Below are 22,873 nucleotides of genomic sequence, written 5' to 3' on the forward strand. Positions count from 1 at the left end.
ATTTGACGTCAAATTGCCCATTACATGAGTGTTCAGTTCACTCCTAACTGATGCCTTACCTCCACTTAGGGGATGTTTTACAGTTCAGGTTGGACTGTTTAGTACTTGAATAGGAGTAATATCGCTGTATGTTAATCTAGACTAATGCCCTACCTAATCTTGAAGTTACATTTCCCACCAATGGGAAACCAAAGATATACAATTTTTGGGAGTTATTGCATGTCTAATGCAAGATTAATTGCCATATTATGAGATCCAATGCAATAATCCTGCAAAAATTACTCGTTTTCGCCCAACGTGGGGCTCGAACCCACGACCCTGAGATTAAGAGTCTCATGCTCTACCGACTGAGCTAGCCGGGCTCCCTCTTTAAAGTAGTATGCAAACTGATCGTTTTTCATTAAGAAAACCAGTTCCTGGAAATTCCTCAACTCTTGTTTTTCAAGGAACTTATCATTTATAGATCCCTCAGTGGACAGAGTGTCAAGTAAAATGAGACAAAATTGAAATGGAAGTTGTGGAAATGTCATTGTGAGATTGCATAAGAACTCAAATTGCTCTCACAAGCTAACGAATACCTAAACCCTTTTGATAAAACCCCTTTAGTTGTTATGATGTGACCATATATGAAAGCCATCTGTGATTTATCTGTTCTTACTATGCAACAAGCTTGGCAATGACAAGTTAAAAATAAAATGTATGTACATTTTAGAATGGAGAATGCGGGCATCGATCCCGCTACCTCTCGCATGCTAAGCGAGCGCTCTACCATTTGAGCTAATTCCCCTGTGTGCTCCCTCAGAATAACATTTCAAAAGTAATGTTAATGCCTTCCACACTTTATTTGACGTCAAATTGCCCATTACATGAGTGTTCAGTTCACTCCTAACTGATGCCTTACCTCCACTTAGGGGATGTTTTACAGTTCAGGTTGGACTGTTTAGTACTTGAATAGGAGTAATATCGCTGTATGTTAATCTAGACTAATGCCCTACCTAATCTTGAAGTTACATTTCCCACCAATGGGAAACCAAAGATATACAATTTTTGGGAGTTATTGCATGTCTAATGCAAGATTAATTGCCATATTATGAGATCCAATGCAATAATCCTGCAAAAATTACTCGTTTTCGCCCAACGTGGGGCTCGAACCCACGACCCTGAGATTAAGAGTCTCATGCTCTACCGACTGAGCTAGCCAGGCTGCCTCTTTAAAGTAGTATGCAAACTGATCGTTTTTCATTAAGAAAACCAGTTCCTGGATATTCCTCAACTCTTGTTTTTCAAGGAACTTATCATTTATAGATCCCTCAGTGGACCATATATGAAAGCCATCTGTGATTTATCTGTTCTTACTATGCAACAAGCTTGGCAATGACAAGTTAAAAAGTAAAATGTATGTACATTTTAGAATGGAGAATGCGGGCATCAATCCCGCTACCTCTCGCATGCTAAGCGAGCGCTCTACCATTTGAGCTAATTCCCCTGTGTGCTCCCTCAGAATAACGTTTCAAAAGTAATGTTAATGCCTACGACACTTTATTTGACGTCAAATTGCCCATTACATGAGTGTTCAGTTCACTCCTAACTGATGCCTTACCTCCACTTAGGGGATGTTTTACAGTTCAGGTTGGCCTGTTTAGTACTTGAATAGGAGTAATATCGCTGACTAATGCCCTACCTAATCTTGAAGTTACATTTCCCACCAATGGGAAACCAAAGATATACAATTTTTGGGAGTTATTGCATGTCTAATGCAAGATTAATTGCCATATTATGAGATCCAATGCAATAATCCTGCAAAAAATACTCGTTTTCGCCCAACGTGGGGCTCAAACCCACGACCCTGAGATTAAGAGTCTCATGCTCTACCGACTGAGCTTGCCGGGCTCCCTCTTTAAAGTAGAATGCAAACTGATCGTTTTTCATTAAGAAAACCAGTTCCTGGATATTCCTCAACTCTTGTTTTTCAAGGAACTTATCATTTATAGATCCCTCAGTGGACAGAGTGTCAAGTAAAATGAGACAAAATTGAAATGGAAGTTGTGGAAATGTCATTGTGAGATTGCATAGGAACTCAAATTGCTCTCACAAGCTAACGAATACCTAAACCCTTTTGATAAAACCCCTTTAGTTGTTATGATGTGACCATATATGAAAGCCATCTGTGATTTATCTGTTCTTACTATGCAACAAGCCTGGCAATGACAAGTTAAAAATAAAATGTATGTACATTTTAGAATGGAGAATGCGGGCATCGATCCCGCTACCTCTCGCATGCTAAGCGAGCGCTCTACCATTTGAGCTAATTCCCCTGTGTGCTCCCTCAGAATAACATTTCAAAAGTAATGTTAATGCCTACGACACTTTATTTGACGTCAAATTGCCCATTACATGAGTGTTCAGTTCACTCCTAACTGATGCCTTACCTTCACTTAGGGGATGTTTTACAGTTCAGGTTGGCCTGTTAAGTACTTGAATAGGAGTAATATCGCTGTATGTTAATCTAGACTAATGCCCTACCTAATCTTGAAGTTACATTTCCCACCAATGGGAAACCAAAGATATACAATTTTTGGGAGTTATTGCATGTCAAATGCAAGATTAATTGCCATATTATGAGATCCAATGCAATAATCCTGCAAAAATTAATCGTTTTCGCCCAACGTGGGGCAGGAACCCACGAACCTGAGATTAAGAGTCTCATGCTCTACCGACTGAGCTAGCCGGGCTCCCTCTTTAAAGTAGTATGCAAACTGATCGTTTTTCATTAAGAAAACCAGTTCCTGGATATTCCTCAACTCTTGTTTTTCAAGGAACTTATCATTTATAGATCCCTCAGTGGACCATATATGAAAGCCATCTGTGATTTATCTGTTCTTACTATGCAACAAGCTTGGCAATGACAAGTTAAAAATAAAATGTATGTACATTTTAGAATGGAGAATGCGGGCATCAATCCCGCTACCTCTCGCATGCTAAGCGAGCGCTCTTCCATTTGAGCTAATTCCCCTGTGTGCTCCCTCAGAATAACATTTCAAAAGTAATGTTAATGCCTACGACACTTTATTTGACGTCAAATTGCCCATTACATGAGTGTTCAGTTCACTCCTAACTGATGCCTTACCTCCACTTAGGGGATGTTTTACAGTTCAGGTTGGCCTGTTTAGTACTTGAATAGGAGTAATATCGCTGACTAATGCCCTACCTAATCTTGAAGTTACATTTCCCACCAATGGGAAACCAAAGATATACAATTTTTGGGAGTTATTGCATGTCTAATGCAAGATTAATTGCCATATTATGAGATCCAATACAATAATCCTGCAAAAATTACTCGTTTTCGCACAACGTGGGGCGCGAACACACGACCCTGAGATTAAGAGTCTCATGCTCTACCGACTGAGCTAGCCGGGCTCCCTCTTTAAAGTAGAATGCAAACTGATCATTTTTCATTAAGAAAACCAGTTCCTGGATATTCCTCAACTCTTGTTTTTCAAGGAACTTATCATTTATAGATCCCTCAGTGGACAGAGTGTCAAGTAAAAGGAGACAAAATTGAAATGGAAGTTGTGGAAATGTCATTGTGAGATTGCATAAGAACTCAAATTGCTCTCACAAGCTAACGAATACCTAAACCCTTTTGATAAAACCCCTTTAGTTGTTACGATGTGACCATATATGAAAGCCATCTGTGATTTATCTGTTCTTACTATGCAACAAGCTTGGCAATGACAAGTTAAAAATAAAATGTATGTACATTTTAGAATGGAGAATGCGGGCATCGATCCCGCTACCTCTCGCATGCTAAGCGAGCACTCTACCATTTGAGCTAATTCCCCTGTGTACTCCCTCAGAATAACATTTCAAAAGTAATGTTAATGCCTTCCACACTTTATTTGACGTCAAATTGCCCATTACATGAGTGTTCAGTTCACTCCTAACTGATGCCTTACCTCCACTTAGGGGATGTTTTACAGTTCAGGTTGGCCTGTTTAGTACTTGAATAGGAGTAATATCGATGTATGTTAATCTAGACTAATGCCCTACCTAATCTTGAAGTTACATTTCCCACCAATGGGAAACCAAAGATATACAATTTTTGGGAGTTATTGCATGTCTAATGCAAGATTAATTGCCATATTATGAGATCCAATGCAATAATCCTGCAAAAATTACTCGTTTTCGCCCAACATGGGGCTCGAACCCACGACCCTGAGATTAAGAGTCTCATACTCTACCGACTGAGCTAGCCGGGCTCCCTCTTCAAAGTAGTATGCAAACTGATCGTTTTTCATTAAGAAAACCAGTTCCTGGATATTCCTCAACTCTTGTTTTTCAAGGAACTTATCATTTATAGATCCCTCAGTGGACCATATATGAAAGCCATCTGTGATTTATCTGTTCTTACTATGCAACAAGCTTGGCAATGACAAGTTAAAAATAAAATGTATGTACATTTTAGAATGGAGAATGCGGGCATCAATCCCGCTACCTCTCGCATGCTAAGCGAGCGCTCTACCATTTGAGCTACTTCCCCTGTGTGCTCCCTCAGAATAACATTTCAAAAGTAATGTTAATGCCTACGACACTTTATTTGACGTCAAATTGCCCATTACATGAGTGTTCAGTTCACTCCTAACTGATGCCTTACCTCCACTTAGGGGATGTTTTACAGTTCAGGTTGGCCTGTTTAGTACTTGAATAGGAGTAATATCGCTGACTAATGCCCTACCTAATCTTGAAGTTACATTTCCCACCAATGGGAAACCAAAGATATACAATTTTTGGGAGTTATTGCATGTCTAATGCAAGATTAATTGCCATATTATGAGATCCAATGCAATAATCCTGCAAAAATTACTCGTTTTTGCCCAACGTGGGGCTCGAACCCACGACCCTGAGATTAAGAGTCTCATGCTCTACCGACTGAGCTAGCCGGGCTCCCTCTTTAAAGTAGAATGCAAACTGATCATTTTTCATTAAGAAAACCAGTTCCTGGATATTCCTCAACTCTTGTTTTTCAAGGAACTTATCATTTATAGATCCCTCAGTGGACAGAGTGTCAAGTAAAAGGAGACAAAATTGAAATGGAAGTTGTGGAAATGTCATTGTGAGATTGCATAAGAACTCAAATTGCTCTCACAAGCTAACGAATACCTAAACCCTTTTGATAAAACCCCTTTAGTTGTTATGATGTGACCATATATGAAAGCCATCTGTGATTTATCTGTTCTTACTATGCAACAAGCTTGGCAATGACAAGTTAAAAATAAAATGTATGTACATTTTAGAATGGAGAATGCGGGCATCGATCCCGCTACCTCTCGCATGCTAAGCGAGCGCTCTACCATTTGAGCTAATTCCCCTGTGTGCTCCATCAGAATAACATTTCAAAAGTAATGTTAATGCCTTCCACACTTTATTTGACGTCAAATTGCCCATTACATGAGTGTTCAGTTCACTCCTAACTGATGCCTTACCTCCACTTAGGGGATGTTTTACAGTTCAGGTTGGCCTGTTTAGTACTTGAATAGTAATATCGCTGTATGTTAATCTAGACTAATGCCCTACCTAATCTTGAAGTTACATTTCCCACCAATGGGAAACCAAAGATATACAATTTTTGGGAGTTATTGCATGTCTAATGCAAGATTAATTGCCATATTATGAGATCCAATGCAATAATCCTGCAAAAATTACTCGTTTTCGCACAACGTGGGGCTCGAACCCACGACCCTGAGATTAAGAGTCTCATGCTCTACCGACTGAGCTAGCCGGGCTCCCTCTTTAAAGTAGAATGCAAACTGATCATTTTTCATTAAGAAAACCAGTTCCTGGATATTCCTCAACTCTTGTTTTTCAAGGAACTTATCATTTATAGATCCCTCAGTGGACAGAGTGTCAAGTAAAAGGAGACAAAATTGAAATGGAAGTTGTGGAAATGTCATTGTGAGATTGCATAAGAACTCAAATTGCTCTCACAAGCTAACGAATACCTAAACCCTTTTGATAAAACCCCTTTAGTTGTTATGATGTGACCATATATGAAAGCCATCTGTGATTTATCTGTTCTTACTATGCAACAAGCTTGGCAATGACAAGTTAAAAATAAAATGTATGTACATTTTAGAATGGAGAATGCGGGCATCGATCCCGCTACCTCTCGCATGCTAAGCGAGCGCTCTACCATTTGAGCTAATTCCCCTGTGTGCTCCCTCAGAATAACATTTCAAAAGTAATGTTAATGCCTTCCACACTTTATTTGACGTCAAATTGCCCATTACATGAGTGTTCAGTTCACTCCTAACTGATGCCTTACCTCCACTTAGGGGATGTTTTACAGTTCAGGTTGGCCTGTTTAGTACTTGAATAGGAGTAATATCGCTGTATGTTAATCTAGACTAATGCCCTACCTAATCTTGAAGTTACATTTCCCACCAATGGGAAACCAAAGATATACAATTTTTGGGAGTTATTGCATGTCTAATGCAAGATTAATTGCCATATTATGAGATCCAATGCAATAATCCTGCAAAAATTACTCGTTTTCGCCCAACGTGGGGCTCGAACCCACGACCCTGAGATTAAGAGTCTCATGCTCTACCGACTGAGCTAGCCGGGCTCCCTCTTTAAAGTAGTATGCAAACTGATCGTTTTTCATTAAGAAAACCAGTTCCTGGATATTCCTCAACTATTGTTTTTCAAGGAACTTATCATTTATAGATCCCTCAGTGGACCATATATGAAAGCCATCTGTGATTTATCTGTTCTTACTATGCAACAAGCTTGGCAATGACAAGTTAAAAATAAAATGTATGTACATTTTAGAATGGAGAATGCGGGCATCAATCCCGCTACTTCTCGCATGCTAAGCGAGCGCTCTACCATTTGAGCTACTTCCCCTGTGTGCTCCCTCAGAATAACATTTCAAAAGTAATGTTAATGCCTACGACACTTTATTTGACGTCAAATTGCCCATTACATGAGTGTTCAGTTCACTCCTAACTGATGCCTTACCTCCACTTAGGGGATGTTTTACAGTTCAGGTTGGCCTGTTTAGTACTTGAATAGGAGTAATATCGCTGACTAATGCCCTACCTAATCTTGAAGTTACATTTCCCACCAATGGGAAACCAAAGATATACAATTTTTGGGAGTTATTGCATGTCTAATGCAAGATTAATTGCCATATTATGAGATCCAATGCAATAATCCTGCAAAAATTACTCGTTTTCGCCCAACGTGGGGCTCGAACCCACGACCCTGAGATTAAGAGTCTCATGCTCTACCGACTGAGCTAGCCGGGCTCCCTCTTTAAATTAGAATGCAAACTGATCGTTTTTCATTAAGAAAACCAGTTCCTGGATATTCCTCAACTCTTGTTTTTCAAGGAACTTATCATTTATAGATCCCTTTATTGGACAGAGTGTCAAGTAAAAGGAGACAAAATTGAAATGGAAGTTGTGGAAATGTCATTGTGAGATTGCATAAGAACTCAAATTGCTCTCACAAGCTAACGAATACCTAAACCCTTTTGATAAAACCCCTTTAGTTGTTATGATGTGACCATATATGAAAGCCATCTGTGATTTATCTGTTCTTACTATGCAACAAGCTTGGCAATGACAAGTTAAAAATAAAATGTATGTACATTTTAGAATGGAGAATGCGGGCATCGATCCCGCTACCTCTCGCATGCTAAGCGAGCACTCTACCATTTGAGCTAATTCCCCTGTGTGCTCCCTCAGAATAACATTTCAAAAGTAATGTTAATGCCTTCCACACTTTATTTGACGTCAAATTGCCCATTACATGAGTGTTCAGTTCACTCCTAACTGATGCCTTACCTCCACTTAGGGGATGTTTTACAGTTCAGGTTGGCCTGTTTAGTACTTGAATAGGAGTAATATCGCTGTATGTTAATCTAGACTAATGCCCTACCTAATCTTGAAGTTACATTTCCCACCAATGGGAAACCAAAGATATACAATTTTTGGGAGTTATTGCATGTCTAATGCAAGATTAATTGCCATATTATGAGATCCAATGCAATAATCCTGCAAAAATTACTCGTTTTCGCCCAACATGGGGCTCGAACCCACGACCCTGAGATTAAGAGTCTCATGCTCTACCGACTGAGCTAGCCGGGCTCCCTCTTTAAAGTAGTATGCAAACTGATCGTTTTTCATTAAGAAAACCAGTTCCTGGATATTCCTCAACTCTTGTTTTTCAAGGAACTTATCATTTATAGATCCCTCAGTGGACCATATATGAAAGCCATCTGTGATTTATCTGTTCTTACTATGCAACAAGCTTGGCAATGACAAGTTAAAAATAAAATGTATGTACATTTTAGAATGGAGAATGCGGGCATCAATCCCGCTACCTCTCGCATGCTAAGCGAGCGCTCTACCATTTGAGCTACTTCCCCTGTGTGCTCCCTCAGAATAACATTTCAAAAGTAATGTTAATGCCTACGACACTTTATTTGACGTCAAATTGCCCATTACATGAGTGTTCAGTTCACTCCTAACTGATGCCTTACCTCCACTTAGGGGATGTTTTACAGTTCAGGTTGGCCTGTTTAGTACTTGAATAGGAGTAATATCGCTGACTAATGCCCTACCTAATCTTGAAGTTACATTTCCCACCAATGGGAAACCAAAGATATACAATTTTTGGGAGTTATTGCATGTCTAATGCAAGATTAATTGCCATATTATGAGATCCAATGCAATAATCCTGCAAAAATTACTCGTTTTCGCACAACGTGGGGCTCGAACCCACGACCCTGAGATTAAGAGTCTCATGCTCTACCGACTGAGCTAGCCGGGCTCCCTCTTTAAAGTAGAATGCAAACTGATCATTTTTCATTAAGAAAACCAGTTCCTGGATATTCCTCAACTCTTGTTTTTCAAGGAACTTATCATTTATAGATCCCTCAGTGGACAGAGTGTCAAGTAAAAGGAGACAAAATTGAAATGGAAGTTGTGGAAATGTCATTGTGAGATTGCATAAGAACTCAAATTGCTCTCACAAGCTAACGAATACCTAAACCCTTTTGATAAAACCCCTTTAGTTGTTATGATGTGACCATATATGAAAGCCATCTGTGATTTATCTGTTCTTACTATGCAACAAGCTTGGCAATGACAAGTTAAAAATAAAATGTATGTACATTTTAGAATGGAGAATGCGGGCATCGATTCCGCTACCTCTCGCATGCTAAGCGAGCGCTCTACCATTTGAGCTAATTCCCCTGTGTGCTCCATCAGAATAACATTTCAAAAGTAATGTTAATGCCTTCCACACTTTATTTGACGTCAAATTGCCCATTACATGAGTGTTCAGTTCACTCCTAACTGATGCCTTACCTCCACTTAGGGGATGTTTTACAGTTCAGGTTGGCCTGTTTAGTACTTGAATAGGAGTAATATCGCTGTATGTTAATCTAGACTAATGCCCTACCTAATCTTGAAGTTACATTTCCCACCAATGGGAAACCAAAGATATACAATTTTTGGGAGTTATTGCATGTCTAATGCAAGATTAATTGCCATATTATGAGATCCAATGCAATAATCCTGCAAAAATTACTCGTTTTCGCACAATGTGGGGCTCGAACCCACGACCCTGAGATTAAGAGTCTCATGCTCTACCGACTGAGCTAGCCGGGCTCCCTCTTTAAAGTAGAATGCAAACTGATCATTTTTCATTAAGAAAACCAGTTCCTGGATATTCCTCAACTCTTGTTTTTCAAGGAACTTATCATTTATAGATCCCTCAGTGGACAGAGTGTCAAGTAAAAGGAGACAAAATTGAAATGGAAGTTGTGGAAATGTCATTGTGAGATTGCATAAGAACTCAAATTGCTCTCACAAGCTAACGAATACCTAAACCCTTTTGATAAAACCCCTTTAGTTGTTATGATGTGACCATATATGAAAGCCATCTGTGATTTATCTGTTCTTACTATGCAACAAGCTTGGCAATGACAAGTTAAAAATAAAATGTATGTACATTTTAGAATGGAGAATGCGGGCATCGATCCCGCTACCTCTCGCATGCTAAGCGAGCGCTCTACCATTTGAGCTAATTCCCCTGTGTGCTCCCTCAGAATAACATTTCAAAAGTAATGTTAATGCCTTCCACACTTTATTTGACGTCAAATTGCCCATTACATGAGTGTTCAGTTCACTCCTAACTGATGCCTTACCTCCACTTAGGGGATGTTTTACAGTTCAGGTTGGCCTGTTTAGTACTTGAATAGGAGTAATATCGCTGTATGTTAATCTAGACTAATGCCCTACCTAATCTTGAAGTTACATTTCCCACCAATGGGAAACCAAAGATATACAATTTTTGGGAGTTATTGCATGTCTAATGCAAGATTAATTGCCATATTATGAGATCCAATGCAATAATCCTGCAAAAATTACTCGTTTTCGCCCAACGTGGGGCTCGAACCCACGACCCTGAGATTAAGAGTCTCATGCTCTACCGACTGAGCTAGCCGGGCTCCCTCTTTAAAGTAGTATGCAAACTGATCGTTTTTCATTAAGAAAACCAGTTCCTGGATATTCCTCAACTCTTGTTTTTCAAGGAACTTATCATTTATAGATCCCTCAGTGGACCATATATGAAAGCCATCTGTGATTTATCTGTTCTTACTATGCAACAAGCTTGGCAATGACAAGTTAAAAATAAAATGTATGCACATTTTAGAATGGAGAATGCGGGCATCAATCCCGCTACTTCTCGCATGCTAAGCGAGCGCTCTACCATTTGAGCTACTTCCCCTGTGTGCTCCCTCAGAATAACATTTCAAAAGTAATGTTAATGCCTACGACACTTTATTTGACGTCAAATTGCCCATTACATGAGTGTTCAGTTCACTCCTAACTGATGCCTTACCTCCACTTAGGGGATGTTTTACAGTTCAGGTTGGCCTGTTTAGTACTTGAATAGGAGTAATATCGCTGACTAATGCCCTACCTAATCTTGAAGTTACATTTCCCACCAATGGGAAACCAAAGATATACAATTTTTGGGAGTTATTGCATGTCTAATGCAAGATTAATTGCCATATTATGAGATCCAATGCAATAATCCTGCAAAAATTACTCGTTTTCGCCCAACGTGGGGCTCGAACCCACGACCCTGAGATTAAGAGTCTCATGCTCTACCGACTGAGCTAGCCGGGCTCCCTCTTTAAAGTAGAATGCAAACTGATCGTTTTTCATTAAGAAAACCAGTTCCTGGATATTCCTCAACTCTTGTTTTTCAAGGAACTTATCATTTATAGATCCCTCAGTGGACAGAGTGTCAAGTAAAAGGAGACAAAATTGAAATGGAAGTTGTGGAAATGTCATTGTGAGATTGCATAAGAACTCAAATTGCTCTCACAAGCTAACGAATACCTAAACCCTTTTGATAAAACCCCTTTAGTTGTTATGATGTGACCATATATGAAAGCCATCTGTGATTTATCTGTTCTTACTATGCAACAAGCTTGGCAATGACAAGTTAAAAATAAAAGGTATGTACATTTTAGAATGGAGAATGCGGGTATCGATCCCGCTACCTCTCGCATGCTAAGCGAGCGCTCTACCATTTGAGCTAATTCCCCTGTGTGCTCCCTCAGAATAACATTTCAAAAGTAATGTTAATGCCTTCCACACTTTATTTGACGTCAAATTGCCCATTACGTGAGTGTTCAGTTCACTCCTAACTGATGCCTTACCTCCACTTAGGGGATGTTTTACAGTTCAGGTTGGCCTGTTTAGTACTTGAATAGGAGTAATATCGCTGTATGTTAATCTAGACTAATGCCCTACCTAATCTTGAAGTTACATTTCCCACCAATGGGAAACCAAAGATATACAATTTTTGGGAGTTATTGCATGTCTAATGCAAGATTAATTGCCATATTATGAGATCCAATGCAATAATCCTGCAAAAATTACTCGTTTTCGCCCAACGTGGGGCTCGAACCCACGACCCTGAGATTAAGAGTCTCATGCTCTACCGACTGAGCTAGCCGGGCTCCCTCTTTAAAGTAGTATGCAAACTGATCGTTTTTCATTAAGAAAACCAGTTCCTGGATATTCCTCAACTCTTGTTTTTCAAGGAACTTATCATTTATAGATCCCTCAGTGGACCATATATGAAAGCCATCTGTGATTTATCTGTTCTTACTATGCAACAAGCTTGGCAATGACAAGTTAAAAATAAAATGTATTTACATTTTAGAATGGAGAATGCGGGCATCAATCCCACTACCTCTCGCATGCTAAGCGAGCGCTCTACCATTTGAGCTAATTCCCCTGTGTGCTCCCTCAGAATAACATTTCAAAAGTAATGTTAATGCCTACGACACTTTATTTGACGTCAAATTGCCCATTACATGAGTGTTCAGTTCACTCCTAACTGATGCCTTACCTCCACTTAGGGGATGTTTTACAGTTCAGGTTGGCCTGTTTAGTACTTGAATAGGAGTAATATCGCTGACTAATGCCCTACCTAATCTTGAAGTTACATTTCCCACCAATGGGAAACCAAAGATATACAATTTTTGGGAGTTATTGCATGTCTAATGCAAGATTAATTGCCATATTATGAGATCCAATGCAATAATCCTGCAAAAATTACTCGTTTTCGCCCAACGTGGGGCTCGAACCGACGACCCTGAGATTAAGAGTCTCATGCTCTACCGACTGAGCTAGCCGGGCTCCCTCTTTAAAGTAGTATGCAAACTGATCGTTTTTCATTAAGAAAACCAGTTCCTGGATATTCCTCAACTCTTGTTTTTCAAGGAACTTATCATTTATAGATCCCTCAGTGGACCATATATGAAAGCCATCTGTGATTTATCTGTTCTTACTATGCAACAAGCTTGGCAATGACAAGTTAAAAATAAAATGTATGTACATTTTAGAATGGAGAATGCGGGCATCAATCCCGCTACCTCTCGCATGCTAAGCGAGCGCTCTACCATTTGAGCTAATTCCCCTGTGTGCTCCCTCAGAATAACATTTCAAAAGTAATGTTAATGCCTACGACACTTTATTTGACGTCAAATTGCCCATTACATGAGTGTTCAGTTCACTCCTAACTGATGCCTTACCTCCACTTAGGGGATGTTTTACAGTTCAGGTTGGCCTGTTTAGTACTTGAATAGGAGTAATATCGCTGTATGTTAATCTAGACTAATGCCCTACCTAATCTTGAAGTTACATTTCCCACCAATGGGAAACCAAAGATATACAATTTTTGGGAGTTATTGCATGTCTAATGCAAGATTAATTGCCATATTATGAGATCCAATGCAATAATCCTGCAAAAATTACTCGTTTTCGCCCAACGTGGGGCTCGAACCCACGACCCTGAGATTAAGAGTCTCATGCTCTACCGACTGAGCTAGCCGGGCTCCCTCTTTAAAGTAGTATGCAAACTGATCATTTTTCATTAAGAAAACCAGTTCCTGGATATTCCTCAACTCTTGTTTTTCAAGGAACTTATCATTTATAGATCCCTCAGTGGACCATATATGAAAGCCATCTGTGATTTATCTGTTCTTACTATGCAACAAGCTTGGCAATGACAAGTTAAAAATAAAATGTATGTACATTTTAGAATGGAGAATGCGGGCATCAATCCCGCTACCTCTCGCATGCTAAGCGAGCGCTCTACCATTTGAGCTAATTCCCCTGTGTGCTCCCTCAGAATAACATTTCAAAAGTAATGTTAATGCCTACGACACTTTATTTGACGTCAAATTGCCCATTACATGAGTGTTCAGTTCACTCCTAACTGATGCCTTACCTCCACTTAGGGGATGTTTTACAGTTCAGGTTGGCCTGTTTAGTACTTGAATAGGAGTAATATCGCTGACTAATGCCCTACCTAATCTTGAAGTTACATTTCCCACCAATGGGAAACCAAAGATATACAATTTTTGGGAGTTATTGCATGTCTAATGCAAGATTAATTGCCATATTATGAGATCCAATGCAATAATCCTGCAAAAAATACTCGTTTTCGCCCAACGTGGGGCTCGAACCCACGACCCTGAGATTAAGAGTCTCATGCTCTACCGACTGAGCTAGCCGGGCTCCCTCTTTAAAGTAGAATGCAAACTGATCGTTTTTCATTAAGAAAACCAGTTCCTGGTCGTCCTCAACTCTTGTTTTTCAAGGAACTTATCATTTATAGATCCCTCAGTGGACAGAGTGTCAAGTAAAATGAGACAAAATTGAAATGGAAGTTGTGGAAATGTCATTGTGAGATTGCATAAGAACTCAAATTGCTCTCACAAGCTAACGAATACCTAAACCCTTTTGATAAAACCCCTTTAGTTGTTATGATGTGACCATATATGAAAGCCATCTGTGATTTATCTGTTCTTACTATGCAACAAGCTTGGCAATGACAAGTTAAAAATAAAAGGTATGTACATTTTAGAATGGAGAATGCGGGTATCGATCCCGCTACCTCTCGCATGCTAAGCGAGCGCTCTACCATTTGAGCTAATTCCCCTGTGTGCTCCCTCAGAATAACATTTCAAAAGTAATGTTAATGCCTTCCACACTTTATTTGACGTCAAATTGCCCATTACGTGAGTGTTCAGTTCACTCCTAACTGATGCCTTACCTCCACTTAGGGGATGTTTTACAGTTCAGGTTGGCCTGTTTAGTACTTGAATAGGAGTAATATCGCTGTATGTTAATCTAGACTAATGCCCTACCTAATCTTGAAGTTACATTTCCCACCAATGGGAAACCAAAGATATACAATTTTTGGGAGTTATTGCATGTCTAATGCAAGATTAATTGCCATATTATGAGATCCAATGCAATAATCCTGCAAAAATTACTCGTTTTCGCCCAACGTGGGGCTCGAACCCACGACCCTGAGATTAAGAGTCTCATGCTCTACCGACTGAGCTAGCCGGGCTCCCTCTTTAAAGTAGTATGCAAACTGATCGTTTTTCATTAAGAAAACCAGTTCCTGGATATTCCTCAACTCTTGTTTTTCAAGGAACTTATCATTTATAGATCCCTCAGTGGACCATATATGAAAGCCATCTGTGATTTATCTGTTCTTACTATGCAACAAGCTTGGCAATGACAAGTTAAAAATAAAATGTATTTACATTTTAGAATGGAGAATGCGGGCATCAATCCCACTACCTCTCGCATGCTAAGCGAGCGCTCTACCATTTGAGCTAATTCCCCTGTGTGCTCCCTCAGAATAACATTTCAAAAGTAATGTTAATGCCTACGACACTTTATTTGACGTCAAATTGCCCATTACATGAGTGTTCAGTTCACTCCTAACTGATGCCTTACCTCCACTTAGGGGATGTTTTACAGTTCAGGTTGGCCTGTTTAGTACTTGAATAGGAGTAATATCGCTGACTAATGCCCTACCTAATCTTGAAGTTACATTTCCCACCAATGGGAAACCAAAGATATACAATTTTTGGGAGTTATTGCATGTCTAATGCAAGATTAATTGCCATATTATGAGATCCAATGCAATAATCCTGCAAAAATTACTCGTTTTCGCCCAACGTGGGGCTCGAACCGACGACCCTGAGATTAAGAGTCTCATGCTCTACCGACTGAGCTAGCCGGGCTCCCTCTTTAAAGTAGTATGCAAACTGATCGTTTTTCATTAAGAAAACCAGTTCCTGGATATTCCTCAACTCTTGTTTTTCAAGGAACTTATCATTTATAGATCCCTCAGTGGACCATATATGAAAGCCATCTGTGATTTATCTGTTCTTACTATGCAACAAGCTTGGCAATGACAAGTTAAAAATAAAATGTATGTACATTTTAGAATGGAGAATGCGGGCATCAATCCCGCTACCTCTCGCATGCTAAGCGAGCGCTCTACCATTTGAGCTAATTCCCCTGTGTGCTCCCTCAGAATAACATTTCAAAAGTAATGTTAATGCCTACGACACTTTATTTGACGTCAAATTGCCCATTACATGAGTGTTCAGTTCACTCCTAACTGATGCCTTACCTCCACTTAGGGGATGTTTTACAGTTCAGGTTGGCCTGTTTAGTACTTGAATAGGAGTAATATCGCTGTATGTTAATCTAGACTAATGCCCTACCTAATCTTGAAGTTACATTTCCCACCAATGGGAAACCAAAGATATACAATTTTTGGGAGTTATTGCATGTCTAATGCAAGATTAATTGCCATATTATGAGATCCAATGCAATAATCCTGCAAAAATTACTCGTTTTCGCCCAACGTGGGGCTCGAACCCACGACCCTGAGATTAAGAGTCTCATGCTCTACCGACTGAGCTAGCCGGGCTCCCTCTTTAAAGTAGTATGCAAACTGATCATTTTTCATTAAGAAAACCAGTTCCTGGATATTCCTCAACTCTTGTTTTTCAAGGAACTTATCATTTATAGATCCCTCAGTGGACCATATATGAAAGCCATCTGTGATTTATCTGTTCTTACTATGCAACAAGCTTGGCAATGACAAGTTAAAAATAAAATGTATGTACATTTTAGAATGGAGAATGCGGGCATCAATCCCGCTACCTCTCGCATGCTAAGCGAGCGCTCTACCATTTGAGCTAATTCCCCTGTGTGCTCCCTCAGAATAACATTTCAAAAGTAATGTTAATGCCTACGACACTTTATTTGACGTCAAATTGCCCATTACATGAGTGTTCAGTTCACTCCTAACTGATGCCTTACCTCCACTTAGGGGATGTTTTACAGTTCAGGTTGGCCTGTTTAGTACTTGAATAGGAGTAATATCGCTGACTAATGCCCTACCTAATCTTGAAGTTACATTTCCCACCAATGGGAAACCAAAGATATACAATTTTTGGGAGTTATTGCATGTCTAATGCAAGATTAATTGCCATATTATGAGATCCAATGCAATAATCCTGCAAAAAATACTCGTTTTCGCCCAACGTGGGGCTCGAACCCACGACCCTGAGATTAAGAGTCTCATGCTCTACCGACTGAGCTAGCCGGGCTCCCTCTTTAAAGTAGAATGCAAACTGATCGTTTTTCATTAAGAAAACCAGTTCCTGGTCGTCCTCAACTCTTGTTTTTCAAGGAACTTATCATTTATAGATCCCTCAGTGGACAGAGTGTCAAGTAAAATGAGACAAAATTGAAATGGAAGTTGTGGAAATGTCATTGTGAGATTGCATAAGAACTCAAATTGCTCTCACAAGCTAACGAATACCTAAACCCTTTTGATAAAACCCCTTTAGTTGTTATGATGTGACCATATATGAAAGCCATCTGTGATTTATCTGTTCTTACTATGCAACAAGCCTGGCAATGACAAGTTAAAAATAAAATGTATGTACATTTTAGAATGGAGAATGCGGGCATCGATCCCGCTACCTCTCGCATGCTAAGCGAGCGCTCTACCATTTGAGCTAATTCCCCTGTGTGCTCCCTCAGAATAACATTTCAAAAGTAATGTTAATGCCTACGACACTTTATTTGACGTCAAATTGCCCATTACATGAGTGTTCAGTTCACTCCTAACTGATGCCTTACCTTCACTTAGGGGATGTTTTACAGTTCAGGTTGGCCTGTTAAGTACTTGAATAGGAGTAATATCGCTGTATGTTAATCTAGACTAATGCCCTACCTAATCTTGAAGTTACATTTCCCACCAATGGGAAACCAAAGATATACAATTTTTGGGAGTTATTGCATGTCTAATGCAAGATTAATTGCCATATTATGAGATCCAATGCAATAATCCTGCAAAAATTAATCGTTTTCGCCCAACGTGGGGCACGAACCCACGAACCTGAGATTAAGAGTCTCATGCTCTACCGACTGAGCTAGCCGGGCTCCCTCTTTAAAGTAGTATGCAAACTGATCGTTTTTCATTAAGAAAACCAGTTCCTGGATATTCCTCAACTCTTGTTTTTCAAGGAACTTATCATTTATAGATCCCTCAGTGGACCATATATGAAAGCCATCTGTGATTTATCTGTTCTTACTATGCAACAAGCTTGGCAATGACAAGTTAAAAATAAAATGTATGTACATTTTAGAATGGAGAACGCGGGCATCAATCCCGCTACCTCTCGCATGCTAAGCGAGCGCTCTACCATTTGAGCTAATTCCCCTGTGTGCTCCCTCAGAATAACATTTCAAAAGTAATGTTAATGCCTACGACACTTTATTTGACGTCAAATTGCCCATTACATGAGTGTTCAGTTCACTCCTAACTGATGCCTTACCTCCACTTAGGGGATGTTTTACAGTTCAGGTTGGCCTGTTTAGTACTTGAATAGGAGTAATATCGCTGACTAATGCCCTACCTAATCTTGAAGTTACATTTCCCACCAATGGGAAACCAAAGATATACAATTTTTGGGAGTTATTGCATGTCTAATGCAAGATTAATTGCCATATTATGAGATCCAATGCAATAATCCTGCAAAAATTACTCGTTTTCACCCAACGTGGGGCTCGAACCCACGACCCTGAGATTAAGAGTCTCATGCTCTACCGACTGAGCTAGCCGGGCTCCCTCTTTAAAGTAGAATGCAAACTGATCATTTTTCATTAAGAAAACCAGTTCCTGGATATTCCTCAACTCTTGTTTTTCAAGGAACTTATCATTTATAGATCCCTCAGTGGACAGAGTGTCAAGTAAAAGGAGACAAAATTGAAATGGAAGTTGTGGAAATGTCATTGTGAGATTGCATAAGAACTCAAATTGCTCTCACAAGCTAACGAATACCTAAACCCTTTTGATAAAACCCCTTTAGTTGTTATGATGTGACCATATATGAAAGCCATCTGTGATGTATCTGTTCTTACTATGCAACAAGCTTGGCAATGACAAGTTAAAAATAAAATGTATGTACATTTTAGAATGGAGAATGCGGGCATCGATCCCACTACCTCTCGCATGCTAAGCGAGCGCTCTACCATTTGAGCTAATTCCCCTGTGTGCTCCCTCAGAATAACATTTCAAAAGTTATGTTAATGCCTTCCACACTTTATTTGACGTCAAATTGCCCATTACATGAGTGTTCAGTTCACTCCTAACTGATGCCTTACCTCCACTTAGGGGATGTTTTACAGTTCAGGTTGGCCTGTTTAGTACTTGAATAGGAGTAATATCGCTGTATGTTAATCTAGACTAATACCCTACCTAATCTTGAAGTTACATTTCCCACCAATGGGAAACCAAAGATATACAATTTTTGGGAGTTATTGCATGTCTAATGCAAGATTAATTGCCATATTATGAGATCCAATGCAATAATCCTGCAAAAATTACTCGTTTTCGCCCCACGTGGGGCTCGAACCCACGACCCTGAGATTAAGAGTCTCATGCTCTACCGACTGAGCTAGCCGGGCTCCCTCTTTAAAGTAGTATGCAAACTGATCGTTTTTCATTAAGAAAACCAGTTCCTGGATATTCCTCAACTCTTGTTTTTCAAGGAACTTATCATTTATAGATCCCTCAGTGGACCATATATGAAAGCCATCTGTGATTTATCTGTTCTTACTATGCAACAAGCTTGGCAATGACAAGTTAAAAATATAATGTATGTACATTTTAGAATGGAGAATGCGGGCATCAATCCCGCTACCTCTCGCATGCTAAGCGAGCGCTGTACCATTTGAGCTAATTCCCCTGTGTGCTCCCTCAGAATAACATTTCAAAAGTAATGTTAATGCCTACGACACTTTATTTGACGTCAAATTGCCCATTACATGAGTGTTCAGTTCACTCCTAACTGATGCCTTACCTCCACTTAGGGGATGTTTTACAGTTCAGGTTGGCCTGTTTAGTACTTGAATAGGAGTAATATCGCTGACTAATGCCCTACCTAATCTTGAAGTTACATTTCCCACCAATGGGAAACCAAAGATATACAATTTTTGGGAGTTATTGCATGTCTAATGCAAGATTAATTGCCATATTATGAGATCCAATGCAATAATCCTGCAAAAATTACTCGTTTTCGCCCAACATGGGGCTCGAACCCACGACCCTGAGATTAAGAGTCTCATGCTCTACCGACTGAGCTAGCCGGGCTCCCTCTTTAAAGTAGTATGCAAACTGATCGTTTTTCATTAAGAAAACCAGTTCCTGGATATTCCTCAACTCTTGTTTTTCAAGGAACTTATCATTTATAGATCCCTCAGTGGACCATATATGAAAGCCATCTGTGATTTATCTGTTCTTACTATGCAACAAGCTTGGCAATGACAAGTTAAAAATAAAATGTATGTACATTTTAGAATGGAGAATGCGGGCATCAATCCCGCTACCTCTCGCATGCTAAGCGAGCGCTCTACCATTTGAGCTAATTCCCCTGTGTGCTCCCTCAGAATAACATTTCAAAAGTAATGTTAATGCCTACGACACTTTATTTGACGTCAAATTGCCCATTACATGAGTGTTCAGTTCACTCCTAACTGATGCCTTACCTCCACTTAGGGGATGTTTTACAGTTCAGGTTGGCCTGTTTAGTACTTGAATAGGAGTAATATCGCTGTATGTTAATCTAGACTAATGCCCTACCTAATCTTGAAGTTACATTTCCCACCAATGGGAAACCAAAGATATACAATTTTTGGGAGTTATTGCATGTCTAATGCAAGATTAATTGCCATATTATGAGATCCAATGCAATAATCCTGCAAAAATTACTCGTTTTCGCCCAACGTGGGGCTCGAATCCACGACCCTGAGATTAAGAGTCTCATGCTCTACCGACTGAGCTAGCCAGGCTCCCTCTTTAAAGTAGTATGCAAACTGATCGTTTTTCATTAAGAAAACCAGTTCCTGGACATTCCTCAACTCTTGTTTTTCAAGGAACTTATCATTTATAGATCCCTCAGTGGACCATATATGAAAGCCATCTGTGATTTATCTGTTCTTACTATGCAACAAGCTTGGCAATGACAAGTTAAAAATAAAATGTATGTACATTTTAGAATGGAGAATGCGGGCATCAATCCCGCTACCTCTCGCATGCTAAGCGAGCGCTCTACCATTTGAGCTAATTCCCCTGTGTGCTCCCTCAGAATAACATTTCAAAAGTAATGTTAATGCCTACGACACTTTATTTGACGTCAAATTGCCCATTACATGAGTGTTCAGTTCACTCCTAACTGATGCCTTACCTCCACTTAGGGGATGTTTTACAGTTCAGGTTGGCCTGTTTAGTACTTGAATAGGAGTAATATCGCTGACTAATGCCCTACCTAATCTTGAAGTTACATTTCCCACCAATGGGAAACCAAAGATATACAATTTTTGGGAGTTATTGCATGTCTAATGCAAGATTAATTGCCATATTATGAGATCCAATGCAATAATCCTGCAAAAAATACTTTTTCGCCCAACGTGGGGCTCGAACCCACGACCCTGAGATTAAGAGTCTCATGCTCTACCGACTGAGCTAGCCGGGCTCCCTCTTTAAAGTAGAATGCAAACTGATCATTTTTCATTAAGAAAACCAGTTCCTGGTTATTCCTCAACTCTTGTTTTTCAAGGAACTTATCATTTATAGATCCCTCAGTGGACAGAGTGTCAAGTAAAATGAGACAAAATTGAAATGGAAGTTGTGGAAATGTCATTGTGAGATTGCATAAGAACTCAAATTGCTCTCACAAGCTAACGAATACCTAAACCCTTTTGATAAAACCCCTTTAGTTGTTATGATGTGACCATATATGAAAGCCATCTGTGATTTATCTGTTCTTACTATGCAACAAGCCTGGCAATGACAAGTTAAAAATAAAATGTATGTACATTTTAGAATGGAGAATGCGGGCATCGATCCCGCTACCTCTCGCATGCTAAGCGAGCGCTCTACCATTTGAGCTAATTCCCCTGTGTGCTCCCTCAGAATAACATTTCAAAAGTAATGTTAATGCCTACGACACTTTATTTGACGTCAAATTGCCCATTACATGAGTGTTCAGTTCACTCCTAACTGATGCCTTACCTTCACTTAGGGGATGTTTTACAGTTCAGGTTGGCCTGTTAAGTACTTGAATAGGAGTAATATCGCTGTATGTTAATCTAGACTAATGCCCTACCTAATCTTGAAGTTACATTTCCCACCAATGGGAAACCAAAGATATACAATTTTTGGGAGTTATTGCATGTCTAATGCAAGATTAATTGCCATATTATGAGATCCAATGCAATAATCCTGCAAAAATTAATCGTTTTCGCCCAACGTGGGGCACGAACCCATGAACCTGAGATTAAGAGTCTCATGCTCTACCGACTGAGCTAGCCGGGCTCCCTCTTTAAAGTAGTATGCAAACTGATCGTTTTTCATTAAGAAAACCAGTTCCTGGATATTCCTCAACTCTTTTTTTTCAAGGAACTTATCATTTATAGATCCCTCAGTGGACCATATATGAAAGCCATCTGTGATTTATCTGTTCTTACTATGCAACAAGCTTGGCAATGACAAGTTAAAAATAAAATGTATGTACATTTTAGAATGGAGAATGCGGGCATCAATCCCGCTACCTCTCGCATGCTAAGCGAGCGCTCTACCATTTGAGCTAATTCCCCTGTGTGCTCCCTCAGAATAACATTTCAAAAGTAATGTTAATGCCTACGACACTTTATTTGACGTCAAATTGCCCATTACATGAGTGTTCAGTTCACTCCTAACTGATGCCTTACCTCCACTTAGGGGATGTTTTACAGTTCAGGTTGGCCTGTTTAGTACTTGAATAGGAGTAATATCGCTGACTAATGCCCTACCTAATCTTGAAGTTACATTTCCCACCAATGGGAAACCAAAGATATACAATTTTTGGGAGTTATTGCATGTCTAATGCAAGATTAATTGCCATATT

At 39.6% G+C, this 22,873-nt stretch overlaps 33 non-coding genes across 33 annotated transcripts; all 33 read right to left on the reverse strand.

The window, feature by feature from the left end:
• Window positions 1-289: 289 nt before the first annotated feature.
• On the reverse strand, window positions 290-362 carry TRNAK-CUU (transfer RNA lysine (anticodon CUU)). Its single transcript has one exon. It is a non-coding gene; the product is annotated as a tRNA-Lys (tRNA).
• A 352-nt stretch (window positions 363-714) lies between these two features.
• Window positions 715-787, reverse strand: TRNAA-AGC (transfer RNA alanine (anticodon AGC)). The gene has a single exon. It is a non-coding gene; the product is annotated as a tRNA-Ala (tRNA).
• A 344-nt stretch (window positions 788-1,131) lies between these two features.
• TRNAK-CUU (transfer RNA lysine (anticodon CUU)) lies at window positions 1,132-1,204 on the reverse strand. Its single transcript has one exon. It is a non-coding gene; the product is annotated as a tRNA-Lys (tRNA).
• Window positions 1,205-2,242: 1,038 nt separating this feature from the next.
• TRNAA-AGC (transfer RNA alanine (anticodon AGC)) lies at window positions 2,243-2,315 on the reverse strand. Its single transcript has one exon. It is a non-coding gene; the product is annotated as a tRNA-Ala (tRNA).
• A 1,454-nt stretch (window positions 2,316-3,769) lies between these two features.
• On the reverse strand, window positions 3,770-3,842 carry TRNAA-AGC (transfer RNA alanine (anticodon AGC)). The gene has a single exon. It is a non-coding gene; the product is annotated as a tRNA-Ala (tRNA).
• A 344-nt stretch (window positions 3,843-4,186) lies between these two features.
• On the reverse strand, window positions 4,187-4,259 carry TRNAK-CUU (transfer RNA lysine (anticodon CUU)). The gene has a single exon. It is a non-coding gene; the product is annotated as a tRNA-Lys (tRNA).
• A 612-nt stretch (window positions 4,260-4,871) lies between these two features.
• Window positions 4,872-4,944, reverse strand: TRNAK-CUU (transfer RNA lysine (anticodon CUU)). The gene has a single exon. It is a non-coding gene; the product is annotated as a tRNA-Lys (tRNA).
• A 352-nt stretch (window positions 4,945-5,296) lies between these two features.
• TRNAA-AGC (transfer RNA alanine (anticodon AGC)) lies at window positions 5,297-5,369 on the reverse strand. Its single transcript has one exon. It is a non-coding gene; the product is annotated as a tRNA-Ala (tRNA).
• Window positions 5,370-5,710: 341 nt separating this feature from the next.
• Window positions 5,711-5,783, reverse strand: TRNAK-CUU (transfer RNA lysine (anticodon CUU)). Its single transcript has one exon. It is a non-coding gene; the product is annotated as a tRNA-Lys (tRNA).
• Window positions 5,784-6,135: 352 nt separating this feature from the next.
• TRNAA-AGC (transfer RNA alanine (anticodon AGC)) lies at window positions 6,136-6,208 on the reverse strand. The gene has a single exon. It is a non-coding gene; the product is annotated as a tRNA-Ala (tRNA).
• A 344-nt stretch (window positions 6,209-6,552) lies between these two features.
• On the reverse strand, window positions 6,553-6,625 carry TRNAK-CUU (transfer RNA lysine (anticodon CUU)). Its single transcript has one exon. It is a non-coding gene; the product is annotated as a tRNA-Lys (tRNA).
• Window positions 6,626-7,237: 612 nt separating this feature from the next.
• Window positions 7,238-7,310, reverse strand: TRNAK-CUU (transfer RNA lysine (anticodon CUU)). The gene has a single exon. It is a non-coding gene; the product is annotated as a tRNA-Lys (tRNA).
• Window positions 7,311-7,663: 353 nt separating this feature from the next.
• TRNAA-AGC (transfer RNA alanine (anticodon AGC)) lies at window positions 7,664-7,736 on the reverse strand. The gene has a single exon. It is a non-coding gene; the product is annotated as a tRNA-Ala (tRNA).
• Window positions 7,737-8,080: 344 nt separating this feature from the next.
• Window positions 8,081-8,153, reverse strand: TRNAK-CUU (transfer RNA lysine (anticodon CUU)). The gene has a single exon. It is a non-coding gene; the product is annotated as a tRNA-Lys (tRNA).
• A 612-nt stretch (window positions 8,154-8,765) lies between these two features.
• TRNAK-CUU (transfer RNA lysine (anticodon CUU)) lies at window positions 8,766-8,838 on the reverse strand. Its single transcript has one exon. It is a non-coding gene; the product is annotated as a tRNA-Lys (tRNA).
• A 1,194-nt stretch (window positions 8,839-10,032) lies between these two features.
• TRNAA-AGC (transfer RNA alanine (anticodon AGC)) lies at window positions 10,033-10,105 on the reverse strand. Its single transcript has one exon. It is a non-coding gene; the product is annotated as a tRNA-Ala (tRNA).
• A 344-nt stretch (window positions 10,106-10,449) lies between these two features.
• On the reverse strand, window positions 10,450-10,522 carry TRNAK-CUU (transfer RNA lysine (anticodon CUU)). Its single transcript has one exon. It is a non-coding gene; the product is annotated as a tRNA-Lys (tRNA).
• A 612-nt stretch (window positions 10,523-11,134) lies between these two features.
• Window positions 11,135-11,207, reverse strand: TRNAK-CUU (transfer RNA lysine (anticodon CUU)). The gene has a single exon. It is a non-coding gene; the product is annotated as a tRNA-Lys (tRNA).
• Window positions 11,208-11,559: 352 nt separating this feature from the next.
• On the reverse strand, window positions 11,560-11,632 carry TRNAA-AGC (transfer RNA alanine (anticodon AGC)). Its single transcript has one exon. It is a non-coding gene; the product is annotated as a tRNA-Ala (tRNA).
• Window positions 11,633-11,976: 344 nt separating this feature from the next.
• On the reverse strand, window positions 11,977-12,049 carry TRNAK-CUU (transfer RNA lysine (anticodon CUU)). Its single transcript has one exon. It is a non-coding gene; the product is annotated as a tRNA-Lys (tRNA).
• A 1,310-nt stretch (window positions 12,050-13,359) lies between these two features.
• TRNAK-CUU (transfer RNA lysine (anticodon CUU)) lies at window positions 13,360-13,432 on the reverse strand. The gene has a single exon. It is a non-coding gene; the product is annotated as a tRNA-Lys (tRNA).
• A 612-nt stretch (window positions 13,433-14,044) lies between these two features.
• On the reverse strand, window positions 14,045-14,117 carry TRNAK-CUU (transfer RNA lysine (anticodon CUU)). The gene has a single exon. It is a non-coding gene; the product is annotated as a tRNA-Lys (tRNA).
• A 351-nt stretch (window positions 14,118-14,468) lies between these two features.
• On the reverse strand, window positions 14,469-14,541 carry TRNAA-AGC (transfer RNA alanine (anticodon AGC)). Its single transcript has one exon. It is a non-coding gene; the product is annotated as a tRNA-Ala (tRNA).
• Window positions 14,542-14,885: 344 nt separating this feature from the next.
• Window positions 14,886-14,958, reverse strand: TRNAK-CUU (transfer RNA lysine (anticodon CUU)). Its single transcript has one exon. It is a non-coding gene; the product is annotated as a tRNA-Lys (tRNA).
• Window positions 14,959-16,268: 1,310 nt separating this feature from the next.
• TRNAK-CUU (transfer RNA lysine (anticodon CUU)) lies at window positions 16,269-16,341 on the reverse strand. The gene has a single exon. It is a non-coding gene; the product is annotated as a tRNA-Lys (tRNA).
• A 612-nt stretch (window positions 16,342-16,953) lies between these two features.
• Window positions 16,954-17,026, reverse strand: TRNAK-CUU (transfer RNA lysine (anticodon CUU)). Its single transcript has one exon. It is a non-coding gene; the product is annotated as a tRNA-Lys (tRNA).
• A 351-nt stretch (window positions 17,027-17,377) lies between these two features.
• TRNAA-AGC (transfer RNA alanine (anticodon AGC)) lies at window positions 17,378-17,450 on the reverse strand. The gene has a single exon. It is a non-coding gene; the product is annotated as a tRNA-Ala (tRNA).
• A 1,029-nt stretch (window positions 17,451-18,479) lies between these two features.
• On the reverse strand, window positions 18,480-18,552 carry TRNAK-CUU (transfer RNA lysine (anticodon CUU)). Its single transcript has one exon. It is a non-coding gene; the product is annotated as a tRNA-Lys (tRNA).
• Window positions 18,553-18,904: 352 nt separating this feature from the next.
• TRNAA-AGC (transfer RNA alanine (anticodon AGC)) lies at window positions 18,905-18,977 on the reverse strand. The gene has a single exon. It is a non-coding gene; the product is annotated as a tRNA-Ala (tRNA).
• A 344-nt stretch (window positions 18,978-19,321) lies between these two features.
• Window positions 19,322-19,394, reverse strand: TRNAK-CUU (transfer RNA lysine (anticodon CUU)). Its single transcript has one exon. It is a non-coding gene; the product is annotated as a tRNA-Lys (tRNA).
• Window positions 19,395-20,006: 612 nt separating this feature from the next.
• Window positions 20,007-20,079, reverse strand: TRNAK-CUU (transfer RNA lysine (anticodon CUU)). Its single transcript has one exon. It is a non-coding gene; the product is annotated as a tRNA-Lys (tRNA).
• Window positions 20,080-21,387: 1,308 nt separating this feature from the next.
• TRNAK-CUU (transfer RNA lysine (anticodon CUU)) lies at window positions 21,388-21,460 on the reverse strand. Its single transcript has one exon. It is a non-coding gene; the product is annotated as a tRNA-Lys (tRNA).
• Window positions 21,461-21,812: 352 nt separating this feature from the next.
• Window positions 21,813-21,885, reverse strand: TRNAA-AGC (transfer RNA alanine (anticodon AGC)). Its single transcript has one exon. It is a non-coding gene; the product is annotated as a tRNA-Ala (tRNA).
• Window positions 21,886-22,873: the final 988 nt, after the last annotated feature.

The sequence above is a fragment of the Lissotriton helveticus genome, chromosome 1_2 (assembly GCF_964261635.1).
Source record: "Lissotriton helveticus chromosome 1_2, aLisHel1.1, whole genome shotgun sequence".
NCBI lineage: Eukaryota > Metazoa > Chordata > Amphibia > Caudata > Salamandridae > Lissotriton > Lissotriton helveticus.